General features: G+C 40.2%; 1 pseudogene; it reads left to right on the top strand.

Annotated features, from left to right (window-relative positions):
- Window positions 1-27,623, top strand: part of LOC127433231 (1,4-alpha-glucan-branching enzyme-like) — a 235,745-nt pseudogene that overhangs the window by 67,378 nt on the left and 140,744 nt on the right.

Genomic DNA, 27,623 nt, shown 5'->3' on the forward strand with positions numbered 1-27,623 from the left:
GATACCTGTTCTTAGCTCACGGATCACGTATTCTGTCAGTGGAGTCAGTCTGCAGTCCCTGCCTAAAGTCAGCCAATAGAAAAGGGACCGCTTTGTGTCAGGAAAAGGGGGAAATCTTTAAAGTTCCTGCTTGAAATCTGCTCAGTTTCTGTCCTCCTGTCTGGTCCTTCCCTCCGACCCCCTCACCTCTTTGTGTTGACAAAAAGATGTGACAATGTCCTCCATAAGAGATTACTCCATATCTGCTGCTACACACACTACACACCGACACATATACCTACATTTACAGTCCCTCTTTTCCAAATATACACAATCTCTGTGATGGAACTGCTCTCTTAAACCCCTTTTCCACCAAAATTGTGCTGTTCTCAACCCAAAACCAATACTCAGCTGGTGTGTGTATATAGGAGAACTGAAAACCTCTCTCAAAACAGGTGTGCAGTGCCACTGACTTGAGAGCTGAATGATGATTTAACTGAATACTTTATTTCTTAACCTGCCCACAAGTAAATATGCCACATCACATTCTTTGTCTGAGTCTTCCTCCTAGTTTTGAAAATATATTTTAACTTACAAGTAATTTGATTCATGATCTTTATGCAATCGCAAGCTGCTTTTGATGCAACAGACAGAAGTTATAACGAATAATAGTCATAATCAATTCAATAAAACTTTGTCAATAAAACCTTTGAATAGACAGGCAGGGTAAATAAAGTGCAACACAACATGGATGGGAATGGGATGTCTGTCTAAATACACATCCAGTCCCGCTTTGGGAGTTTCCAACCTACAATTTAGTTGATTGTACTGGGAGAGATCTGCTTGTGCATGAATAGTTTTGTTTTGCGACAGTCAAGCCAGTTGTATTTATATTTGTTGTTGGAAACTTTAGATAATGAGGATATTATCCTGCCTCCGACCATGCTAGCCATTCCAGATTGGGCAACTGCTCTGGCTCCCTGATTGTCAAAAAGGGTCTTTAGTGGTCCAAGTACCAATGGACCACGTCCCCATGCTCTCTTTTCCTTCCCCTCTCCCAAAACTGTTTCTACCATAGGCTCCGTGCTTACAATTTAATCGGAAGTCCTTGGGAAATAAGAGTGCAACTTAACAAATGCAGCAAATGTTTTATTACAGAGCAGCTAAATCGCCACTGGCCAGCTTCAGATTTCTTCTGTCAGCTAATTAAGAGCTTTGAGAGATGCCATGTGCAATGATCCACAGGCAGTGTGGAGAAACGGGGACCTGTGAGTGTGACTTGGGCCCTTTCTGTCTTCCCTTTGTCACATCGGCAATACTTCTCCATCTTGAATAATATCTGGTGTTATCTATTCACAAACAAGTATCCTCAATGCATCCTCATAGGTGTCTTAGTCTATTTGTAGAACAACATGCCACCTCTGCTGTGTCTTCAGTCAACATTAAATCAAAACTGAACCTATTTACTTTTCTAATACATTGTCCTGGTCTTTTTGTGAATGATTCAATGGTTTGACCTTGTAATCTTTATCAAAATAAAGATTGTGACTCCGGCACAACTTTTATTTTCGGCTGTCATCACCAAGTCTACATATTTTTCAACCCCTCCCCTCCAACTACCGATCTTTATAAAGACCAGTTGACCTGATCCAATCAGTTCCCCATAGATAAAATCATGTCTCAACTTGGAAGGTACTTCAAAGAATGTAATCTGCTATTTCACTCTGAAATATGTAACATTACAGAAGTAAAATGGGTTGCGAACTGTGTATATGTATCGAAACGTATTCATCTGGATGTGGTCTTAAGACGTATTATATGAAGTATCTGTAACAAGGCCCCTGAACATTAAAAAACAGACCAGTAAAAAAAAAAAAACTATTTGGAACTATGATGGGACTACTTTCCCTGGCCTTGTTTTCTCCCTGAAACATACCATTTGTATGTGATAGAGCAAATGCATGAATTAAGAAAACACTGCCTAGGAAACATGAGCCGCTTTTCCACCATCAGACAGAACGGTTCTTGTTGCAAAACTGATGTCGTTCCATGCTGATCCAGGCCAGTTGGCACAGTTACGGTTTCTTTTTCCACTGTGATGCTTGAATGTATGTAACAAATATGTTAGTTGGTGTAAGAGGTAAACACTGGATGAGTGCGCTATGGAGGATGATCACATATTCCAGTTTTTAGGACTGCTTTTTCCTCTGTTTTTTTTTCTCTACTAAAGCACAGGAAAGACATGTCCCATGTTGCAAAAAGGAAAGCATTGAGAAAAAGGCGAGAGGTTTACCATCATTTGCTGAAGGGTTGTGTATGCTACCAGATACAAACAAACAGTTCACGAGTTCACATGCTGTTCACATGCTGTCCATGATGGACAGGGTGTGTTGGGGTGGAGGAGGGATGCCGAAAGAACAGTCGTAGAATGGAGGTAAGCCACGGCTTATGTATGCTTACTCCGGTGCTGATTGGTTGGATTAAATGAACATGCTCCTCCCGAACTTTGTTAAAAACTCCATTTCACGAGTTAACATGTTCATGTAATTTTTTGAATGGAAGAGAAGGTAAGCATATTTGGCTTGCTGTCCATGATGGAGTGCTCGAGCACGATACTCGACCCGAGCCCGAAGTACCCCCCAAAAAGGTGATGAAGATGGCAATTGCTACCGTGGACAGCGAGCCAGAAATATGGTAGTTAATGAGATTAGATTCTCTATAAGAATTTTTCGAAAGGGAGGGCTTGCGCTGCAATCCGAATGGAAGCTAATGTTATATGTGAGAAAGTGGGTTTGCTCACAGCACTCGAATGGGCAAGCCCAGCAGGCAAACGAATGGAGACCCACACAGCGGTCGGAAGGGAAAGCCCACTCATAGTTTCAATAGGGAGAGCCCATGATACAAATAAATGTGAGTTAGCTCACACAGCTTTTGAACGTGAGAGCTCTCACTGCGACTTGAATGGCAGAGCACGGGATGCATTCAAATGGGTGAGCCCTCACTGCAAATTGGAAGGGAGAGCCCACAGCCGGAACTTGTAAGCCAACTCAGCCCTCAAACGGGAGAGCCCCTGGCCGAAGCCTGGGAGCTCACGCAGCATTCAAACGGAAGAGCCCACGACCATAGTGTGGTAAATCACACTGTGCTCGAAAGGGAGGACTAGGCACAGCGCTCGAATGAGAGACTTAGTGGATTTCTAGAGGTCGTGGAATGGGCAGAATTTGAGCTGCAAACGATGGCCGGGTTTATGTTGCTAGTACTATAAATGGAGTAATTTATCCGTATATGCTTAGGAACGCATGCGCACGGGAATGTTATAAACGAACGTTTGCTATGAGCTGTGTGTGCATGAATGCCCATAAGCATGCTCTTTCGTTGGGCGAGAATGAGAAGATTGTAGGGGGCGACTCCACAGATGATTCCTTTTTAAGGCGAATTAGCTAATTACACTTTTTGATATGAAAACGATTTGATCTGATGTAGCTATGGAATGCACCTGAAGACCAGTGACCGAGAGATTGGATTTGCTGCTCTGGAAGACCTTTTTGGATGGCTGTAGTTGCTGCTCCGATGCGAAATGAATGACTGGATAACAGGTCGTCTGGGATGATGGAATGGAGGAGGACTGATTTGAGGTGTTTTTGAAACCTAAATCTTTTCACAGCATGGTTGTCGTCGGTAAAGAGCGGATCGATTGGGTTTTCAATTTGGGATCTTCTGTACGCTAGAAAGGATGCGAGTGAATGATAAAGTTGAATGGGAGTGGGCAAATTGAAAATGTAAATGTAATGGTTTTTAACTTGGTCTTTTTTACTCTGTTTAAAAAAAGAATGTGATGGTTTTGTTGTCTAGTAGTTTTAAGTCTGAGAATGTGGGATGTACATTTGAGCTTGAATTTTGAGCTTGTTGTGAGTTCTGAGCAGCGGAGAAAGCCAAAGAAGGCTAGATTAAACATTGTGTCGAGTGTTCGAGCTGTATTAACTGAATGGTAGCCAAGACGCAGGGTAGAGATGCATTTGTTTAACAGGTCAATGGTTAGATGCTATCTAGCATTGGAGCAAGCAGGTTGAGATTTTTGGATTCCTTTAATGAGGAGAGAGGTTTGAGAGTTACTTATTGCGGGAGAGGGGTTGCCGAAAAATAATTTATGAAAAAAGTGGATGTCGCATAGATAGCCTTTAATAGATCCAGCTTGGAAACCTTTTAAATAGTTGAGATACAAAAGAATAGATGGATAGTAAGGAAAAATCTGGAAACGGCAATTTGTAGGTTTGGTGGAATTGTTTGAAACATTTGAAATTGTTTGGAACATTGTTATGGAGGAGTTTTAGGGGATAATTTATGGGAAGATCAGCTCCGAAGGAAACGGGATTGGCGTCGGGTCTGCTTCTGGAAATAATGCTCTGAATTTCTGTAAAAAAAAAAAGGCTACGGACTGCGGGAGATTCAAGAGCTCGGGAGGCCAAGTGGATGCAAACCAGTGGCCTTGATAACATCCTCCAAAGCTGGAGGAGGGGGCGGTGTCAGTAAACAGTTGGATATCGTCTGGATGGGAGAGACAGTCATCGTAGAAGAAGGTAAGTCCGTTCCATTGTTTAAGGAAAGTAATCCAAAGCGTTAGCTCATCGCGACAGGGTGAGTTTAGAGTTATTGTGTCATCTAATGCATAAGCAGAAGAGGCGAGAGAAAGGAGGTGGGAGATGAAAGGGCAACCTTGAGGAATTATGCACATGGCGAAGTTTAGATGGCTGAGAAGGGAGAGGAGCTCTTGTTTGGAGCAGTTTTGTCTAGATAAGAGGTTGGATGAGATTAGAAATATTCTATCGATTTTCTCGGTAGGAGACATTAACAGGAATAGAGAGATTTTTATTTTTCTCTGGTTTCAAAATAGGGCAGATGGAGCAGACATGTGCACAGCCGCAATAATTACAAACATGCAGGAAACGACATCACTGCCTAGTACAACTGCCATCTTTAAAATTATTGCAAACCTGTCTGCCTGAAGAAAAATGAACTACTCTGCCCCTGGAATCGAATTCGGCTTGAGGATTGGAAGTGGAGCTCAAAGGGCGTGGAACGTAGCTTGTGGATTTGACTGGATTTGAATCAGAATGTGCTGAAATATTTGGGTTGATCAGGGGACAGGATGTTGTTGTGTGGTCAACTGATCTACATACTGCATAAGAAATGGTACAGAACCTCTGGAGTCATATGGATTAATTTTATGCTGCCTTTATGTGCTTTTTGGAGATTCAAAATTTTGGCCCCTATTGACTTGCACTGTGAGGACCTACAGAGCATAGATATTCTTCTAAAAATCTTCATTTGTGTTCAGCAGAAGAAAGTAAGTCATATACATCTGGGATGGCATGAGGGTGAGTAAATGATAAGAGAACTTACATTTTTTGTGTGAACTATCTCTTTAATTGTATACTCCCCACAGATTAGATTAGTAACGATTTTTAATAATTTAATGAAATACATATGGATTCAATGTGGAGCAAGCTTAAATGTTTTTTGTCACTTTGCCCATATTCGCCCTGTATTATAAAATTTGCAACACTTACAATCCACATTAAACATGAAAATACCACTAGATAGACTAAACTAAATTGTAATGACAAATTGAATATAAAATAGAAATAAAAACCAAATAAAAAAAAAATCAAAAAATATAATAACACTGCTTATAGGGCCTGAAATTATGACAGAACATTAATTTATGGTTGAACTATCACTTTAAGGACGCTTGTCAGATTTGGACGAATCTGTCAGTTAGCAGAGAAGTTTGGATACCAGTTTCTAGTAATTATTACATGAAAAACGTGAACAATGTCCCACAGGCCCAATTATATGTAATGCTGAATAAAACGAAACAAGATCATGCTTTATTAGCGCCTACTGTCACTATTTCAAAGTTCTGTCACTTTTTAAAGTCCTGTATGGATTCTTAGATCAGTGTAGTTACAGTATTTTCAGTGTTGAAAGAATTTACATCGTTAGTTTTGTACACAAAGGGTAAACTGCAACTTATCTCTATATTTGGAAGTGTGTTGGGCTTATTTAAGTTCAGAGCTCTGTTGTTCATGAGAAAAACTTGCCGCATCTATCAAATGAAGAAATGCTGTGTTGGCGCAGACATACTGTCACCTCAAGCTCCAGAAGCCAAGCACGTGATCCACAAAGCATAAGACATTTACACTTAATGCAGATGTTTACATGGATTTAGGAACTGATATATTGCAACACTGATATAAAAATGTATACTTATAAACTTAGGTCATAAGAGCCCATTACAGTATCACCCTGAAACTGACAATGACCCAGACAAGCCCACATTATCATAATCACCAACATTTACCACACTGCAATTTTAATCTTGAAATATCTGCTTGTCTTATTGTAAAATGAAGGCACTGCATGACGAAACTACTCTCTTTCATGTTGTGGAGCGAAGAAAGTGTTTATTTGGCATGCTAGCTGCTGCTGCAGTGGTGGACTCGACTCCAGTGGCAGAGTGCAGCTGTAAAGTTCCGCTGTCGTAAAAGTTCCTTTAAAAAATCTCTCAACATATTATGCATTTATTTACACTTATTAAATTAAAACCTGTAATGTAACGACAGGAACGTCGCCCATTGTAACAATGTAAAAGTACAAAAAAATTCATTAGAAATTTACTTGAGCAAGGGTGAAAAGTACCCACCTTTAAATATACTCATAAAAGTAACTTTTTTCCAAAAAGTAAATATAGCATGTTACTACCCACCTCTGTTCTTGTGTTTACAAACATGAAGCTAATTCCTGAGGCTCTACTAATGCTGTTTCAGCAATTATTGATTATAACTGGAAGACATGGTGCATATTGACATAGATCCTCCCTCAAAGTCTTATCTTAATAAACTACTTGCATGTCTAGGAGAGAATACTGATCTAAATTCCCTAAAGCACCTTTAATATGATAATTGATGATAAGGAGTGAATGATTAGCTAGCCCATGGTTCTTCGGTCACTGGTGGCATCCATGTATCTCAGCATCTTCCTCATTAAAGCTTGTGTTATTGACATGTTCGAGCACCTGAACAATACTGCAGCACTCTTTTAGTCAAATGATATCTTATGAAAGAAACATATGATTTATTTTTCTTTAGAAAAGACTGTGTTGATAATGAGACCTAACCTCTTGTTTTTATTTTTTTTTACCCACTTGGAAATTTGGTCATTTACAGTAAATAAGTGAACTGTGTCACAACAGTACAATTTTAAATCAGTACCTTTCTCTATCTTCATACACACAAATATACACACTCATTCCCTACAAAAAAGTACAGCGGTGGTACCATGGTACTGTGATAGTATCAGATGGTTAATACCATGGTACTCTAATGTGTACAGAGATACTGAATAATTAGCATATTCATATACATGATACTCCAAGGTACTTCAAATAATACCATGGTACATATTCAAAAACAGTGGTAATTCTATGGTGCATTTTAGTACTTTTGTATTGAATGCATATATGTAATTTAAGATTATATGGCATATGATCTGAATGATTAGATATTCATATACATAGTAGTTCAAATTACTTAAAAGAATACCATGGTAATGCCACTGTATATGTAAAAAACAAACAAACATGACATTACAATGGTGACATGAAAAAAACTTTGTAATAACATGATCATTTTTGGTACTTTTTTGTTAGTGACATCTGTTATTACATATGATCTGAATGATAAGCATATACAATGGTATAACTGTGTGAAATGTCCAAAAAAAAAAAAAAATAAATAAATAATATTTTTAAATAAATAAATAAACATATTATTATGACCATGGTTATCTTAAAAACATGGCAATACCATCTTTTTTTTTATTTTTTTTTATTTATTTATTTTTTTTTTTATAGTTTTGCTAAATGCATATGTATGATCATATATATGATCTATGATTATACATGACCTGATTAGCATATCAATATACATGGTACTCCAAAGGTACTTCAAAAAATACAATAACTCCATTAAAAATTGTCCAAAACAAGGTATTATCATCATAACATGTTCCAAAACCATTGTTATACCGTGCTATTTTTTTTTGCTTTTTTATGCATGTGTAATATGAGAGGACTGCTTTAAAATACACTAAATGCTCAGATGTACTTCATCAGTAAGTACACGGTTTGTGAGTGTGTGTTTGCTGTCGGTACATGCACGTTTTCTTCGAGTTAGTGAAACCATACAGTCGGGTGAAAAGGGCACATTGTTCCCTTTGGGGAAAGCGGCTGTTTACTAGAATTCTAGATGGCAGCAAAATGTTGTCTCCACTCTCGATGTGACACTACTTATATCCGTATGACCAGTGGCCCCTCTCCTCCCCCCACCTATATCACATCCTTCCATTTTCTATTTATCCCTCTGCCTTTTTGTAATTATCTCACTCTGAGACCCACAGGCAGTGTCATAGGAAATCCCAACTTCCAATTTGGCGTGAGATTGCATTTTGACATGGCTCATATTATATGGTTTCAATTTCACAGTCGGAACTAGGGGAGAGAGAGAGAGAGAGAGAGAGAGAGAGTGAGAGAAAGTTGGGTCTGTGGAAGCCTGACTTGATCTACGTCAGGGAGCTGCTGGTGGGTAGGCGTATTGCACTGGCGATGGTACTTTATTGATTTATTTATTTAAATTCTCCACTCCATTTGAATTTGTAATGCAAAAAGAAATATACAGAGGCATACAGGGCAGAACGACAGAAATTATTCACAACAAATTTGTGTCTCTCTTCCTGTGCTTTGAGAGGGGGTCACGCAGTCACGAAAACCTCTTTTCCAAGAACTGAATGAACAGTCTGAGGCAGTCGGAAACGTCAGCTGGCGTGCAGCACTCTGCATTTTCACTAGTGTCTGCCTCTGCATCAATTCAGCTGTTAAAGCCATGCATGAATGAAGTTGCTTTTACAGGGCATCTAAATATACAGTGACTTGCAAAGGTTTTCAGATTCTTAGCCAATTTCAAATGCTGCTTTGAAATTTTGTGATATTCTTTTTCTAAGCACTGAGTGATTTTTATTTTTATTTCTTTCACTTCAGGAATCTAATGTGGTACTGATTACAAATTACATAAAAATTTTAATATGTAATGTAATATTTTCGATTATACATTTTAGGCAATCTAATATGATTACTTTTGGGATTGCTTACCACATGAAAATCTGTATGTGTGAAGTACCAATTTGCAGTCCTTTTTTCTTAAACATTAGTAAACATGAAATCAAACAGCAATTTGCTTGAAAAGTGCTTTAAAAAATGATGACTAAAGGAGACCATTATCAGAATGGTCTCCTTTAGTCATCATTTTTAAAGCACTTTTCAAGGAAATAAAGACAGATTGTTAGAGATAAAGTGAACAATGCATAAATTAGAAAAAGGATTCAAAACATATCCAAGTGTTTGGATGTCCCAGTTGGTTTAGTTGTCTGAAAGTGGAAGCTATATCAAACCGTTCAGATACTTCCTGGAGAAGTTTGTACAAAAAAAAAAAAAAAAAAAAAAACTGTCAGTGTCAGTAAGAAAGAAACTTGTGTCATAGAAATGCCAACAATCACAGTGAAGGAGTTCAGTAGTTGAGAACAGTGTAAAGGTGCACCAGTCAACCATATCAAGAGCTCTTCATAACACCTGTGGATACCACAAAAGAAGCCATTACTCAAAAGAACCCAGTGGAAGCACGTCTGGAGTTTGCCAAAAAAGCATAAGAGTGATTCAGTGCAGTGTTGGTAGCCTCACAAGCCATACTTTTGACAACTGGCATAAATTCTGGTGCTTATTCTAGCTCATTCTGGCCTGTCTACCAAGGCAGGAAAGGGCTTTAAATGTCTGACTGATCCACAGTTCATTTTATCATTCAAGGACCATCTAATGCACATTGCACAGAAAAATGGCAAGGAGGAAAATTGCTAGTTGGAATCTATTCTGACTGGCTGCTACACAACGACTGGGAATCAGGCTACGCATATTGTTTTTTTTTTGTTTTTTTTTTTTTGTTTTTTTTCTTCAGTTCATTGGTAAACACTTTTATTTTTGGTGCAGGGTTTGACAAATTTTGAATTTGTGGCACCAAATCTTTGAAATATATTCAAGAGATTTGCTTGAGGCAGTTAAAAGCAAGTAAACTTTATTTGCAAGTGAAACAGCATGTTCTACTGTGAAACAGTAAGTGCTTTCTGACCACTGAGAGCATTCTGAGTAATTCTGAGGTTAATATTTATACTTTTATTTTTAATTTTAAGATTCCTGTGATTCCTGTCTCACTCTTTCACGCAGAAAGAGTTTGGGATGTGGGAACTGCACCTCCCTCCAAAAGTGGACAAATCACCTGCCATAATGCACCTGACCAAGCTCAAGGTACCACAGTGTCAATTTATACAACAAACATACAATCTGTTAGAACCAATAAACTGGGTCTAATTTACTAATACTATAGTTGTGCACAAGTGTTCTTATGTGCACTGAAAGGGCTCTATGCCTCATTTATGCTATAATGCACATAATTTTTGTTACTCTGCAACAAAAGAAAGACTCATTCTAGGGTCACTTAGTTATACAATTTCTAATATTAATATAATATATATTAGAGCTGTCAAAATTAATGTGTTAATGCATGCATATAAAAAAAAATAAAAAAAAAAATAAAAAAAACACAGCTTAAACAGCGGAACGCTTGCGATGTGTCTGTCATTACACTTACATACACACCATAAACACACGCAGCGGTGATTCAGTATCAGTGATAAAGTGATAGGGAAAGAAGCTCTTAACGCTATTTGATGTTCAAAACAATCCCAGATGGGACTTGTGATAGAAATCCAGTATTTTGTAGCCTAAGTAAGGTACATTTTAATTACCACAGATGCACGGCAAGTCTTAACTATCACCAAAATGCAGAATGAGAAGTTTTTAATCCATAAGCGCTTTTCATGTGGAGTTCAAAGTGGCGCTTGACACACTGACACAAATCATAAATGCTCGACTTCAAATTGCTGTACCAAAGCGGATAGCCACAGTCTGCCGGCTGATTAATATTGTGGAGGATGAGAGTTTAAGAGATTTATTGCCTATTGCAATGAAAATGCTACCTAAGTGGAGATTAGTTCTTTCAATTAGACAACTGCCCACTTAAGGCCGATCTGCGGCGAACCTACGCCGATGTAACTGAAAAAAAGTAACTGCTCGTCGTGTCGATGCAGACCACAAAAGCTGTGATTTGTCCACTGTTAATGCCCCCAGCATGACAAGAAATTATCTGAGGTAGCGTCACATTTTCTCAGTTTGACTGTATGGTGTAAATAATCATATTTGATAAGTTATGAAAACAGAACACTTCTCATTTGTCAGCAGATTAAAAAAGCACCTGTTAAGAGTTTTGCTTAAATGCATAAAGAGTTTAAGTTTTAAAATGACACCCATTGTGCGTTTGTCAAGCAAGCAGTCATTAATTAATTTGATTATTGTTTTTCAGCATGGAGCATCAAAGTATGCCACATTATTTATTTATTATTATTTAAGCGAGTCAAAAGCAGTCATACAGTATATGCCTGATTTATTGTCTCTCTGCATTGCAGGCAAAATGTATAATAAATTATATGTATTACATTGATGAACTTATTTTGAATGTTTCAGTAATTTAATAAATACTTTTGAATAGACGAATACCATTGCATTGCCTTAGTTTATTTATCAAATGTACAGTTATTTCAGAAATTAAGGCATTTTTGTCTCAATACAGTAACATTTTGGCTGTGTTCTCACAAAATGATGCAGACACACCAACGCAGAACTATAAAGTCAAACCCACATGCTGGCCACTACACGAAGCATACACCGTAGGTTCGACGCAGAAGTATAATATGGCCTTTAGACTTTGGGAAACATTTAATGTTACTTGAATTGGTGCTATTGTAGTGCATTTCTATCTTTATACTGTGGAAGGCTTTGTTTGGAGAATTTTAATAAAGCATTATATTGTTACATATTGTTTTGCTTTCTTTCCTAAGAAGAAAATAAATGCATTTTGACAGGAAAAGAAATATATAGAGAGTAAAATTGTAGCACTTTCAAAATCTGCAATTAATCGCGATTAACTATGGAAAATCATGCGACAAATCATGATTTAAAAATGGACTGACAGTATATGTATATGTATATATATATATATATATATATATATATATATATATATATATATATATATATATATATATATATATGGTTCATAATAATATCCTAAATTATGACAAAATGTAAAAGTGAACTTAATGAATCATGATTTCTGAGTGGAAACGTTTGCATGCAGTGGCGTAGATTTCGTTTAAACTTTGGGGGGGACACTGATGAGACATAGCATATTATCATGGGCTGTTTTGCTTAAATATTGCATATAAATAATGCATTAGGGCTTTGTTATTTATTTATTTATTTATTTTTAATAAAGTGAACACTTAAAATTACTGTACTGTTTAGTATTGTAACACTTCAGATAAATCTCTTTTCATAGAACTCTCCATAATTATAGTGTTATCACAATGGTGTTCTAATAGCTATCACTGACTGTATTACCTTATTAACAATGTAATTTAATTCTGTCAATCTTTTAAACAAACATATAATACATCACCCATGGCAAAAGAGGTTAAAATTATGCATACATTTTTTTTTTTTACATTAAGGTTATTTAACATATCTTATTTTTCATGGTAATATTAATAAGTAAACTGTAGCATTTGGTGACATTATATTTTGTGATTTCTCATACCTGATTAATTTACTATATCCAATATATCCATCCCTCCCGCACTTCGGGCCTCGAGTGGGTGAGAAGGCTTTTAAAACAGATAGAAGAACAGAATAAGTGATGGGCAGGGATATTTAGAGCAGGGAGTGATAGTGTTAGCTTACTCACTAGGAGCTTTTGTTTCAAATGAGAGAAGCAAACAGTCATGGAATTTATCACCGAACTGATGCAGACTTGCGGAGCGAGAGAAGTGTCTGTCTGTGCGTGTCGATGGTGCGAGGGTCCGCCTCTGCAATTGTGGTTGCACTTTTGCTATGAGCCCCCAATCATTTCCCATCCTGCTCTTAGCACTTTTAAGAAATGGTCTGAAAACTTTTTCATATGCCTAACGCAAGCTCTGAGTAGCCTACATGTAACGCTAGAGAACAGAGCTGCACAACAGGGACAGATGCATGATTGGGGGTGACAATTCACCCCTTTCTAAGAATTGGGAGGGACGTGTACCCCCCGTCTCTCCTAATTCTATGCCAGTGTTTGCACATATCAAGCAAATCATGGCAAAAGAACATCTCATAAGAGCAAAAACGTCTTGGTTACTGATGTAACCTCTGTTCCCTGATGGAGGGAACAAGACGTTGTGTCGATGTAGTGACACTAGGGGTTCAATCTTGAGAGTCCCAATCACCTTCGCTTAAAATAGAAAAGGCCAATGAAAATTGGCTAGTGGAATTTGCATGCCACTCTCCGCCCCGGACATACGGGTATAAAAGGAGATGGCATGCATCACTCATTCAGATTTATGCTGAGGAGCCGATAGAGAGTCCCGGCCATGTCAGCGGCCAGTTCAGTGCCGCAGCAGGAGGGATACAATGTCTCGTTCCCTCAATCAAGGAACAGAGGTTACATCAGTAACCAAGACATTCCCTGTCTGTCACTCATTCAATGTTGTGTCGATGTAGTGGCACTATGGGTTCCTATAGGAAACGCCGCAGGTGCTGAACCATGTCACGAGGCACGGAAGAGTGGACACGGGCAAGCTGCTGCGTGCCTCGCAGCGAGTGCTCAACCACGTCGTGACCTTCCAGCGAGTTAGGCAAGGCGTCTCCCTAGTCCGGTTAAGGGGGGAGAGGCATTTACCCAAGTAGGCTACTGGCGGTGCCTTTCTCAATTTGCTGTTAAGCAATCTCCCTCCGAGCACTTTCTAGAATAGCATTGGGAAGTGGTCTTACCTCTTCAGGAAGGAGAGCACCACGGAGACCATATCCTGCTGGAGGGAGGTTAACATGTGGAGCATACTTCACATGGACTTACCAACGGGGAGTACACATATGGAATGATACCACAGGAGGACCCTATCTACAGAGAGGATACGCAGCACAGTGGCCGAGACAGAGAAAGCTCTGACGAGGGGAAGCACAGGTTTCACCTAAGGGGGAAACCGACAGTGGAAACTCATCATATGGGATTACCAAATGGGGAATCACGATGCATGGAGCACTGAGCCCAAGCACACGGGCTCACCTGAAAAGGGGAATACCATGAGTACTGGGCCTGGTGGCATTACTCCTCCGCCGCGTTCCTCACCAGACAGTGCTAAAGAATTAAAGAGGCGTCCAGAGTTCACCGGTACGGGGGCGCAATGCAAGCGGTACACCCAACCGGCCGCCCGGTCTACCTGCTGTTACCGTGTAACACTCGGGTCGAAACCGGGTCTATGCGTAGGTTATAAAACCTCGCAAAGGTATTGGGTGTAGCCCAAACTGCAGCTCTGTATATGTCTGCCAGAGAGGCCCCCCTTGCCAGTGCCTAGGAGGATGCAACACCTCTAGTGGAGTGTGCCCGGACTCCCAAGGGGCATGGCAAGTCCTGAGACTGGTATGTGAGAGAAATGGCATCCACAATCCAATGGGCCAACCTCTGCTTGGAAACAGCTTTCCCCTTCTGCTGTCCTCCAAAACAGACAAAGAGCTGCTCCGAGCATCTAAAGCTCTGCGTGCGGTCCAGATAGATGCACAGGGTGCGAACTGGACACAGCAATGACAAGGCCGGGTCTTCCTCCTCTGAAGGGAGTGCTTGCAGGTTCACCACCTGGTCCCGAAAAGGAGTGGTGGGAACTTTGGGCACGTAACTGGGCCGGGGTCTCAAGATCACATGAGAGTGTGCCGGCCCAAACTCCAGGCATTCGCTGGTAACAGAGAGCACCTGCAGGTCCCCCACCCTCTTGATGGAAGTGAGCGCCACAAGGAGGGCCATCTTCAGAGACAGAGTGCTGAGCTTGGCCTGCTCCAGGGGCTCAAAAGGGGCTCTCTGTAGGGCAGGTAGGACCACAGAGAGATCCCAAGAGGGGATCAGGCACAGTCTAGGAGGATTCAACCTCATCGCGCCTTTGAGGAACCTGTTGATCAGCTCGCGCTGTCGTGAGAGACTGCCATCCAGTGTATCGTGGTGAGCTGCTATGGCAGCCACATACACTTTCAGGGTAGAGGGAGACAGCCGTCTCTCCAGCCCCTGATGAAAAGACAGCACAGACCCGACGGCGCATCTCTGTGGGTCTTCCCCACGGAAAGAACACCAGTTAGTGAAAAGATGGCAATTCAAGGCATACAGCTGCCTTGTAGAGGGGGCCCTGGCCTGAGTGATTTTGTCTACCACCACTGGCAGAAGACCTGCTAGGTCTTCCGTGTCCCATCCAGGAGCCAGACGTGGAAATACCAGAGGTCCGGCCGCAGGTGCTGGAGTGTGCCTTGCCCCTGAGTGAGAAGGTCCTGCCTCAGGGGAATGTGCCAGGGAGGTGGTACTGTCAGGAGCATCAGATCCGAGAACCAAGTCCGGTTGGGCCAGTACGGCGCAACAAACAGGACTTGCTGCACGTTCTTCCTGACTTTGCACAGAGTCCGTGCAATGAGGCTCAATGGAGGAGACGTATACTTGCACGGCCCCCGAGGCCAGCTGTGCGCCAAGGCACCCATGCCGAGGGGAGCTTCGGACAGGGAGTACCAAAGGGGGCAGTGAGAGAACTTTCGGGAGGTGAACAGGTCTACCTGCGCCTCCCGAATCTCTCCCAAATTAGCTGGACTATGTGGGGGTGGAGTCCCCACTCCCCACGGAGTGTTATCTGCCATGAGAGCACATCCGCTGCATGGTTGAGGACGCCCGGAAGGTGAGTGGCTCGCAGCGACTTCAATGTCTGCTGACTCCAGATGAGGAGGCGGCGGGTGAGTTGCGAAATGCGATATGAGCGTACGCCGCCTTGGCGGTTCATGTACGCTATGGTTGCTGTGTTGTCGGTCCAACATATGCTCACCCTGAATCAACGTCCGAGGCCTCTGCAGGGCCAGCAATACCGCCAGCAACTCTAAGCAGTTGATGCTCTGTCAAAGGAGTCAGGGCAGCCTCTGCGACCTTGGTAAAGATGCGAGGAGACAGGGACAGACCTTGTACTGGTACGCCCGGAGGACGGAGGTACCCTCGCCCTGCACCGTATTGAAGAGGATGCCACTGAACCAGGGCGGGCGTCTGGTGAACTGGATCATGTAGCCGAGGCAATTCGTCCTGATGTGCCACCGTGAGGGGCTGGAGAGCACTAACCAGGTCTCCAGCCTCTGCGACAGCGGCACCAGGGGGATGGCTGGACTTACCATGCCCGGGCAGGGTGGTTCGCGGCAGGGCAGAGCAGGTGCCCTGCCTGGAAGACAGCCTAGGGGGGACGTGCTGCTCCGCAAACCCGGTGACTGGGGTGGGCGAGCGGACCCAGAGACCAGCACACTTACCTGTTTTCTGGCTGTCTCTCGATGGAGAACAAGGGAACGGGAGGTACTCGAGTTCTCCTGATTGACCGGAAAGACTTCCAGTGCCTGGCCATCACGAGTGTGCTGACCCAGGGAATGAGGAGACTGCTGCTTTACCGACCATGTGGGCGCCGAGGCCCAGAGGGCACCCGGCGATATAATACTTACCATGCGCTGGCCCAGGGGTGATGGTGGTGCTGGAAAGTTCACCTGGGCCAGACCGGTTGGAGTCAGTCGCCTCATCCCCGGGTCGCCTGTGCCAGGACTGCCTTGAAGCCCGACTGGGTCCGATGGTACTGGAGCCGAGCCTCTGGCGATAAGCAGACGGGGTGCGGGACCTCGGTGGCCTAAAGGCAGCCGGGTCACGCTGGCGCAGGTTGTGTTTAATCGCCTCGGTCTGCTTCTTCACCGTCGAAAACTGATGGGCGAAATCCTCGACAGTGTTGCCAAAAAGCCCATGCATGGCATGCAGGGCGGAAGTGGCTTGACATGTGGCCTTGTAAGCCTTCCTCATTAATGAGGAAGAGAACTTACAGGCCTTGGAAGGGAGCCTTGGTCGATCACGCCAAGTGGCTGCGCCCTGCGGGCATAAATGCACCGCTGTGGTGCGCTCTACTTGGGGAAGTTCGACATATCCCTTAGCCACTCCGCCGTTGAGGGTAGTCAGGATGGACGAGCCCGCAAAGCATGTACGGGCAGAAAGAGGTGCCTTCCATGACTTCGTTAGCTCCTCGTGCACTTCCGGGAAGATAGGCACCAGGGTGGGGTGCGGCCATGAGTCGCGCTTTGAGCCCAGAAACCAATCATCCTGCCGCGAACACTCAGGGCAGGGTGGAGGGTTCCACTTCAGCCCGATGTTCGCAGCCGCCCGGGTAAGGACGGCTACCATCTCAGCGTCTGCCTCATCCTGTGCTCTACCGCCTGTGGGCAGGAGCTCAGAAGATTCATCCACTTCCGATAGCAGAAGCCCACCCTCCGATGCTGCGACTGAAAGCTCATCCTCATTGCGAGCCACGAACGACACATTAAATCTGCCCTGAGGCGGACCGCTTGTATCGCTCGACAGCTCTTCTGGATAGAACGAGCGTGCTGGGGGATGGGAGGTCCACGGGGGTTGAGCCAGCGAAAATGCTCCCATATCCACATCCAGATCGCCCGCGGTGCTTGCCAACCTGGCCGGCTGAGCATCAGCCCAGGATGGAGCAGGTTGGGGAGCAGCCGCGGTGGCTCCTTGCTTCATAAAGAAGGAAGTGAGCCGTGACCGCAACGTTCTGATGGGCATGTTCTCGCAAGGAGAATATAACCCTTCCATGAAAGCTGCCTCGGTGTGCTGGGGCCCCAAGCACTCGAGACAGATTTCATGGCTATCCAGAGGGGAGAGATAACGCCCACATCCAGTAGCGCAAACGTGGAAGGACATCTTTAAAAAGACGGCAAGCGTTTGCGCGAGCTCTTTTAGAAGGAAATATACTCTTTTGAATATACTCTTTTAGCACCCGCAGACTCAGCCGCCGAAGCGCCCAGGGGAAGCACAACACTTGACTGTGCAAGAGTGACCACTGATATGCGCCGTAAAATCCAGCAGTGTAAGCGAAAGGTGAGAGGACGAACACAATGCATGCATTCGGCTCCGAAGAAAAAATATGAATGAGTGATGCACACCATCTCCTTTTATACTTGTATGTCCGGGGCGGAGAGTGGCATGCAAATTCCACTTGCCAATTTTCATTGGCCTTTTCTATTTTAAGCAAAGGTGATTGGGGCTCTCAAGATCGAACCCCTAGTGTCACTACATCAACACAACGTTGAGTGAGTGACAGACAGGGAATAGTGATTTGAGAAAAGTATATAATAAATATCAGAGCTATTTATATTTAGCACAGAATATCATGGATTAACATAAATTTGAAATCTAGTCTATGAACAGCAGTTTTCATTTTCACGATCTGTGTGATAACATTTGGATTATTCAAAGGTTGTGTGTCTCTATAGCCTGATTAGACGCTGTTATGCGCTCTGCTAATGCAAAATGGGATCTTGGCTTTTTCCCTCCCTGAACACTGATGGCCATTGGCAGGTTTGGGTGGCATTTGTGGGACAAAGCTGCTTGACTTGGCTCTTTGGGTTAATCTGGGGTTGATGGGAAGAAGGAGCAGATGGGGCCGTTGAGTGCCCAACAAGTTCCCATTTGCCAGAGTTGGCGGGGTTTGCATGTCCTGCACAGTTTACCGCAGTTCCATGCTCAGGGTTTTGAAGCACCCTGACTCCACCAGACACCGGAGGTTGTTCGGATCACATTAGTGCTGCTTCAGCTGAGCTCAGATCAGCTACAGTTCATTTTTTTAAGTCCTGACCTTCAAAAACATGTGCCTATGGTTAGATAAAGTATATTGTCAAGATAAACTACTTGTCCATCCCTTTGAACTCATACAAATGGGATATGTAGTTTTTTTCCTCCCATAGTTGAATTACCCTCATGAAAAAATAGTCTTCCTGCTGTTATCTTAAAGGTGATGTGTATATATTGCTTTGATGTAAAAATATGTAACACTGTGGCTCTTAGGCACTTTTCAAAACATTGCATCCCAACAGCACCCAAGCAGTCCGACATAGCAACATTTACTCAACCAATGGAGTGAGATTGGAGGCGGTAGTATCCTTTTTTCTGACCAATGGAAAACACTTTCCCAAGGAGAAGTGTTCTGGCAATCTGTTTGGAAAATTTTTGCAATTCCATTTGGTGATGCTAGTGTCTATACTTCATCTTTAGAATGCTAATATTTACACATGTCGCTTATTGCTGGGGTTTAAGCACAACCAAAAAATAAGGCTTTCTTATGCCCCGTTTGAACTTAAAAATAAATTGCAGCTTACATATGCAACCCCATCTGGTCAATGAATTTAACTGATTGTTTGCTACCATTTTACCACCACCATTTATGCCTTTGAAATATTGCTATGTTGGAAATTGAAATTTGAAGACCTCTTAGGGAAACAGTGTCTTGTGTTTTTGAGAACTCCGTCAATTATTTCCTTTTTATTAAATTGATGCAGACGTTTTCCATTTCAGTTTCAATTTTCACATTTTAACAAGATCCTCAAAGTGACAAATTATCTTTTGGTAATTACTGATCAAGCAGACATGACTGAATTGTGGTTTGTGCTTATTTGTGCTTAATCTGTGCATATTCTGCTCACTCTTTACCCAGTGAAGGGGGCAGTTCAACCTTTTTAATGAATAATGCATTAACAGCAATTGTGTGACATGGCAAGACTTTGGAAGTCACATCCCTTTAATTTGACTGTAGTTGTTCTCTCTCAGGAACTCTTGTCATGAAGCTCTTACTTTAAGAAAAGACTTCCACCATGTTACTGCTGTGAGTTCTGCCTCCCGCAGTTTCCTTCTCTTGAGTAGGATAGAAGGTTTAACAAAGCATTTTGTACTCTTTTTTTATTTTGATGCTACTTTAGGTCGAATATACTGTAAAAGCATGAGAGGTTTGAATGGCAATTATTGGGCAGAGAGAAAGAGACTTGAGTGTTTCTCTGAAAAATTGTGAGTAAGAGAGGAAGGGAAGTTCATTAATGTCCACCCAAGGGGTCAGTGGCTGAATATTCTCTTTTTTTATTGCCCTTTTCTGGGTATCAGGTGGACAGATGGAGCCCCAAGTCTTGGTGGAGGTTTGTATGAGGTAATCGGCTGTCATACACAGTTTCTTTAAGCATGCAGAGGGGATCCAGGGAGGGATTTTAATTGGGGGTGAGTGACCAGGCTTAACATATGGAAACTGGGGGTGCTGAACTTTAGCCAAAGTTGCACTTTCCTCTTTATTTTCCTCCTACAGAATACCCTGTTGTAGTGTATTATTAAATTGTATCTCTCTCGCTCCTGTAATTTCCTTTTTTTTTCTTAAGGTTTGTATCTTTTCTTTCCGACTCGACTTCTCCCTCAGGCATACTGGAGGTGTGTAATCCATGTGTATTTGTCTCTTTTATAACTCTAAAAAATAATCAGCTGGTCTTCTATCAGAAGATTTAGCACCAGTGCTGGCAATATCTCACAGCAGGTGTTTGTGCAGGTTTCCTGTTTGTGCAGGAAATGTATATACAATAAAATATCACATAGCCTTTTTTTATTTTATTTATTTTATTTCACTTTTATATATTTTATTTTATATTTTTTATTTTGTTTTATGTAATGTATTTTAATGTATTTTATTTAGTTATTTGTCATTTTATTTTATTATTTTTGTTTATTTTATTCATTTTATTTTATTTCTTTAATACTCTATTTTGCCTCTCCCTCGAGTCAGTTCCAAAATCTACTGGCAGCCTAGTAAATATTTAGTAATTGTTGTGTGAAATAAATGTTCTTGTATTTTTATTATTATTATTATTATTATTCTGCATCTCATTTACTCTCATTAATGTGTATTATATAAATATCAGCATTATATCAGCTGCTTGCAACCCTGGGGTGCGTTTCCCGTACAATGCGTAACTCATTCCATAACCATCATAGTACGATGCATCGTTGTAGAAATTAACTAGCTAGTAACGACTGTTTCCCGAAACCGTATTAACTATGTCACACATCCATCATTTGAACAACGCTGGTTGAGCTGTCGTTAATGACGTTACTTGGGGGGTGGAAAAATAACTTCCGTGAATATTAAATTATAATAGCTCATTTACACGTACACCAGAAAGCTCATTTACACGTTTAATGCGAGAAAGCTGCTGAAGACACGAAAGCGGCATGCAGTTTGTAATGCGACAGATGCATTGCACTGCAATAGATGGGGTTCTCTCTATTTTAGACTTCGGTATTCTTGAGCATATGCACATGTGCACTCTTCAAAAATATATTAACACCACTTATTCGTTAACATTAACACATTAAAGCATTGTTCTCTGACAGAAACAGTGTGATAAAGTGCTTTCTCTTAACAGCCTTTAATCACTTCAAATGCTGCACTCATGTTTATGTGATGTTTCAGAACGCCGCTCTCTGCAAAATCCCAGAATAAATCATTTTCTTAAATGAATGTAAACGTGGTCAAAGTCTTGACAGAATGAAAAATATATATGGATAAAAGATTTAGAAGCCTCAGCGATTTTAAATGATGTCCACACAGCAAACTATGCTTCGAACAACAGGTAAAGAGCTGTAGTTCCAACCACACTACTTTGTGATGCTGTTTGAGAATGTTCGTTGGAACTACAGTTTCGATGTTGGTAACGATGGAGTTTGCAACCTTAGTTGGCTAATGATGCTCTTGGGAAACACACCCCTGATTTGTTGATATCAGCATCAGCCACTGTAAAAACCATATCTGTCCCTCCCGACTCCAGACATGTTGAGCCATGGTAATTATGTGGGTAATGCAGGTTTGAATCTGACCCGCGACATGATCTGATCCTATCCTGGTTCTTTCTCACCTAATAATCTCCTGTCACTCTCCACAATATCTGTCCAATTAAGAAACAAAAGCACAAAACACAAATCACTAGCACACAAGCCCTGATATACTTTTAGATTACGACCACTATTCTGAATATTGGTGTGGACATGCCCCCTTCAATGTCTATGGTGGTTACAGCCCCACTTTCTCTGTATTGGTACATTCTTTTTTTGTGCTCGTGTTTGTTGAGAGATACCTCAGTGACTCCAGACAGCTGGTTCAGGGGTATATTCGTCATCTCAGGGGAAATCAAAGCACTTAACTGGAGTCTGAAGGAAGTGAGGAGAAAATAGTTTTCTAGGGTTGTTTCATACAGAAAGTGTGTGGGAAGAGAGATTGTGTGTGTCTTTTTTTTTTTTTTTTAATTTGTATTTTCAATTTAATTTAGTTTTCATTAGTGTTCACTTTATGACTTCAGGACCATCTAGAGTTATCATTTTCTAGTGGCATTTTCATTTTAACGTATAATAATTTTCATGTTAAATGAAGGCAGGTGGTAATGGCCAGAATGTTAGATTTATAAAAAAAAAAAAATAATAATAATAATAAAAAAATAAATAAAATTAAATAAAAAATAAAAAAAAAAACAAGTGAGTGAATGATGACAGAATTGTCATATTTGGGTGAATTATTCAAAAAAAAAAAAAAAAAGTATTTTGTGAGGGTTAGATTTAGGGTTATGGGTGGAAAATGTGATTACCTCAGTATAAAAACAATTGAAGTCAATGAAAAGCACCCACCATGACAGTAAAGCAAACGTACAACTGTGTCTGTGTGTGTGCAGAGTGAGAGAAATCGAAACAACTTAAACACTCCATATTTCACAGTCTACGCACAGAAATTTCCAGACGTTTACCCAGGAGCCCGATTAACACTCTGGGTCCTTTGCTCTTCGATAGTGGTGTGAGATGTGAGGCTGGACTCTGGCAGAGAGTGTTATGACAGATCAGAGGGAGGAGAGCTTTGATAGGAATTAAATATAAATAAAGGTTTGATGCCACGTCCAAGATGAAAAGTGCCCAGGTGAACTTTACTCTTGTGCTAAATGGAGACGAGATTGTTCGTTCACTCTAAATTAAACTCATGCTAATCCATAAAGGGAGTTGTCTGGATCACTCTGTAGTGCTAAGAAATTTACCTGCTAGAGGCAGATTCTGCATTTATATGGCACACAGAGACACAAACACATTCATTCTATATAGAGCTCGACATATCCCCTGTGTTAAAAACAGTCCTTTATCAGCACTCTTTGAACGCCTCTCATCCAATCAGATTCAAGGAGTGAAACTAACTGTTGTATAAAATATAATATAAAATAATATATTATTTAATGTATTATTATTGTAAATATATATATTAAAGTCAAATATTAGTCATGATATTAAAGTCAGACTATATTCTGCATTAAGTTTAAGCAACACAGTAATGACTACATTAAGTTTTAGTGTAATTTTACGATTGTCCTGCAGGTGACTACATGAGTCTGTTTCCTCATGATGCACTTAAGCACCCTGTGATTACTTAAGAGCATGATTTTCAAGTACTAAAGTTACGGTGTCTGTAATTCTAAAATTATTTGTACGAACCTTTCTACAATCTACTTAGAGTGTGTCTCAATCAGCTCCTGTAAATCAGTATATCACGAACATGAATTTGGGCGCTGGCAAGTGTGTTGATCCACTGAACATTAGGAAACGTATTACTATTTTACCTGCAACATGATAACGAGCTCGCAGATTTAAGCGCAGCTGTTATTAATCAGCATCATCGCTGTATCGTTCATTTTCATTAAAGATATTCAAACGTACAGTGTTATTATGAAAGATAAATGGCATTAAATGATTATTCTGTGTTCAATAAAAGTTAAGCTGAATCAGCATCATTTGTGGCATAATATTGATTACCACAAAAACGTTCGACTCGTCCCTCTTTTTCTTTAAAAAAAAAAGCAAAAATCTGGCACTCACAATGGAAGTGAATGAGAGCCAATTTTTGAAAATTAGAATACTTTTTCGAAAGTATTGCAATCACTTTTCTGTGTAAATTTATAGCCAATTTTACAACTTTGTTGCCATGACGATGTAATGTCAACAAACCCTAAAACCCTAAAATTACTGTGAAATTCACTATTTAAAAAAACTTTATAGTTCAAATAATACACAAGTTTATTGTATAAAATTATAAGCTTCACATAAATTCTGCCTTTAAACCCTCCAAAAATTGGCCCAATTTACTTCCACTGTAAGTGCCTCACTGTAACCTTTATTTTTGGATTTTTAAAGAAAAAGAGGGAAAATGTGAAATTTATTTTTGTGGTAATCAACATTAGCCTATGCCACAAATGCTGTCGATTGAGCTTAATTGTATTGAACCCACAATATGCCTTTAAATAAAGAAATTAAAATATAAAGGAGTGTATTTTAAAATTACTTTTAACAACTCTACTATTTAAAAGATTGTTTAGCTTTCATTGTAATTATGGATGAAAGACATTCCAAACAGCATCTCTTAAATAAGGCTTTGACATCATATATTTATACATGTACAACTGAGATTGTTTAGGGAGAAAAAGTTTCAGTGCCCTGGAACGATTTTCCGAATGAGACAGCCCTTAAAATGGCCGACTCATTGATCAGTGCCCTGACTACTGAACTAGAAAGCTTAATGTGATGCACCCTTAGGTTTACAATGCTTGTGGGGAAACGCAGCCCATATTGGTGTGAAGTTATGTCCAATATTACATCTTTGTTGTCATGCCCATGCAAACGTAGTAACAGTGATAAATCCCTGATTTTATCACACTAAAATCATGTTAACATGTATTATGTTTACATTTTTGGTTGAAAAAGCATTGATTTTACTATGTTTGAGCTGAATTCATAATGACCTATGGCTTCTACAGATGATTTAACCATCGTTTAACAACCTCACAGCTTATGGTAGCTCTGTTTTGTAAAGGTTTGAACTAGGGCTGTCAATCGATTAACATTTTTTATTAAATTAATTACATAGTGTGCATTTTTTATTAATCGTAATTAATCGCATATATAAATATTTGCTGAGAAAGCCCCTCAAATAAAAATAATTCTATATATAATGATGAAATAATTATAAAGAGTTATATTTAAATAATTACAAATATATATATATATATATATATATATATATATATATATATATATATATATATATATATATATTGTAAAAAATAATAATTCAGATAATTAAAATGCATCAACTGAAATGGACTGGCCAACTGTCCAGAGTGTTTCCCCACCTTCGGCCAGAGACAGCTTGGATAGGCTCCAGCACTACCCGCGAACCTGCATAGGATAAGCGGCTATAGAGAATGGATGGATGGAAAATTCATTCAATTATTGTGGCAGACGAGTAAAGCATTGATAATATATATATATATATATATATATATATATATATATATATATATATATATATATATATATATATATATATTTTTTTTTTTTTTATTTCCATATCATTGAACATAAGCCAATCATTGGCCTACAGTTCATAGCACTCCGGTTGCATTTCATCATCAACATAAAGTTTTTAGGTCGCTGAGTCAAGTTCAGAATCAGAATCAGAATCAGCTTTATTGCTAAGCATGCTTCCACATACAAGGAATTTGTCTTGAAGTTAAACGTAGTTTGAAAAACATGTCTTGAGATCCCTGCGTTCGGATTTGTGCTCCATCAAGCTGTGTTTAAATGCAAGAACACTTCCATCCTTATCTTGTGCTGTCTGCTGTCAGTGAGTGTGGTTTGTTCTCTATATAAGCTGTGTGTTGCCTATACAGCTGGAGTTTCGCTTACTGCCCCCTGGAGAAAACAGATGGTACTTCAAGCTTGAATTGCCCCGATGGTGGGAATATTTCTTATTAAAGTCCGGGGACATGATTAATTGCGTTTTTTTTTTTTTTTTTTTTTTTTTTTTTGTTTGTTTGTTTGTTTTTTAATCGACAGCCCTAGTTTAAACATTTTCACTAAAAATAAATTTCACATGAAGATTTTGAATGGCATCTTTACTTCCGGAACTCTACTGTTAAGATATATTGCTCTTGCTTTTCATGATTCCAGTCACTCATTTCCCCCCAATCTGTCTGTCTTTCTCTCTCTTTCTCAAAGTCACAGTGTTATTTCTCCTGTCAGTAAAATGGCTGCTATGTTCTAAGCTTGGTAATAGTCTGTGCAAAGCTGAACAGAGTAGGTTAAGGATGTACCATCCTGCACTGCTGTCTCTCTAGAGGTCCAGAGAAGCTATCGATCTGTGCCCCGGGAGATTGAAAGCAATGATGGACCTTCTTAAAGTTCTTTGTTTTCTTCTGCTGCTCTCCTCCCCTTTGTCAGATTGCATCACCAAACACCTGTCCACCTTATGCCTGTATGTGTGTGTGTGTTTGTTTGTGTATGGGGGGTAAGGTAGGTTTAATAATTATATAATTATAATTTTGTCTTTTCTATATCTTGTGATCCTGACTAAAAAAAAGGCGAATATCTGTTTCGGATCTCTCCCTGGGCAAAATATGTCACAAAAAATGCTGGATTCTGTCTCATTTGACTGGACTCACTGGGACCCTCCACAACCATACCTGGTGAGCGTTAACCACAACCACTGATTTTACACTCAAAACTTTTTAGAGTGGACAGTTACATTGTTATATCTTGGAGAGATGCATTGATTATAGATATGTTAGTTTCTGTCTGTCATTAACAATCTGCGATGGCAAGATGCACCTAGAGTGGGACCCAACAACTGAAGGTAGTTTCTTTTTATTTATTTATTTATTTATTTATTCAATTGTTTGATGTGTTCCTGTAGTTCATCTGGCACAAAGCTCTAGCAATGCCAAAGTTGTGGGTTCGAGTATACTTTCTTGAGACATACAGTATACACAGAAAGCACTAAGTCACTTTAGATAAAAGCATCTGCCAAATGTATAAATGTAGATGTTATGCTGCTGATAGGCTTATAGAAAGACAGGTCTTAAGACTAGACATCACTAGATTCATCACTGTTAGGGATAGTGTTGGAATTCTGTATGACAGAGGAGAATGAGGAGCACTTTAGGTCATTAAAGTAATCTGAATGCTCATACACTGCAAAAATAATTTTCTCATCAGTATTTTTGTCGTTTTAAAATAAAAATATATAAACAAAATGTCTAAAGGTACATTTATTTGAGAAGCAAAATTGTGTTATATAATAAGACTTGTTTTCAGAGAGTATATCTTGAATTAAGATTATTTTCCTTAACCCTTTGGCAAATGAGTTGAGTTAGAGTGGATGGTTTCAGAGCTGTCATGGAGGAAGGGTTAAGTTATGGACTTTTATGGACTCTGAGTCAGTTTTGCCCTGTAGAGGGTCAACAGAGAACTGTTCATCACACAGGTCATCATTGAATGATAACTGTCTCCAAGAACCACTGAGTGATTTCCCATTCTCACACCTTTACACAAACATCTACAAACACACCCAGATGCATCCTTTCTCTTGATCTTTTTATCTATAAAAGATTGATAACCAGTGCTGAACTTGACCTGTAAACCTCATCCAAATATACCATCAGTGCTCCAAAG

This window comes from Myxocyprinus asiaticus, chromosome 43 (assembly GCF_019703515.2).
Source record: "Myxocyprinus asiaticus isolate MX2 ecotype Aquarium Trade chromosome 43, UBuf_Myxa_2, whole genome shotgun sequence".
NCBI lineage: Eukaryota > Metazoa > Chordata > Actinopteri > Cypriniformes > Catostomidae > Myxocyprinus > Myxocyprinus asiaticus.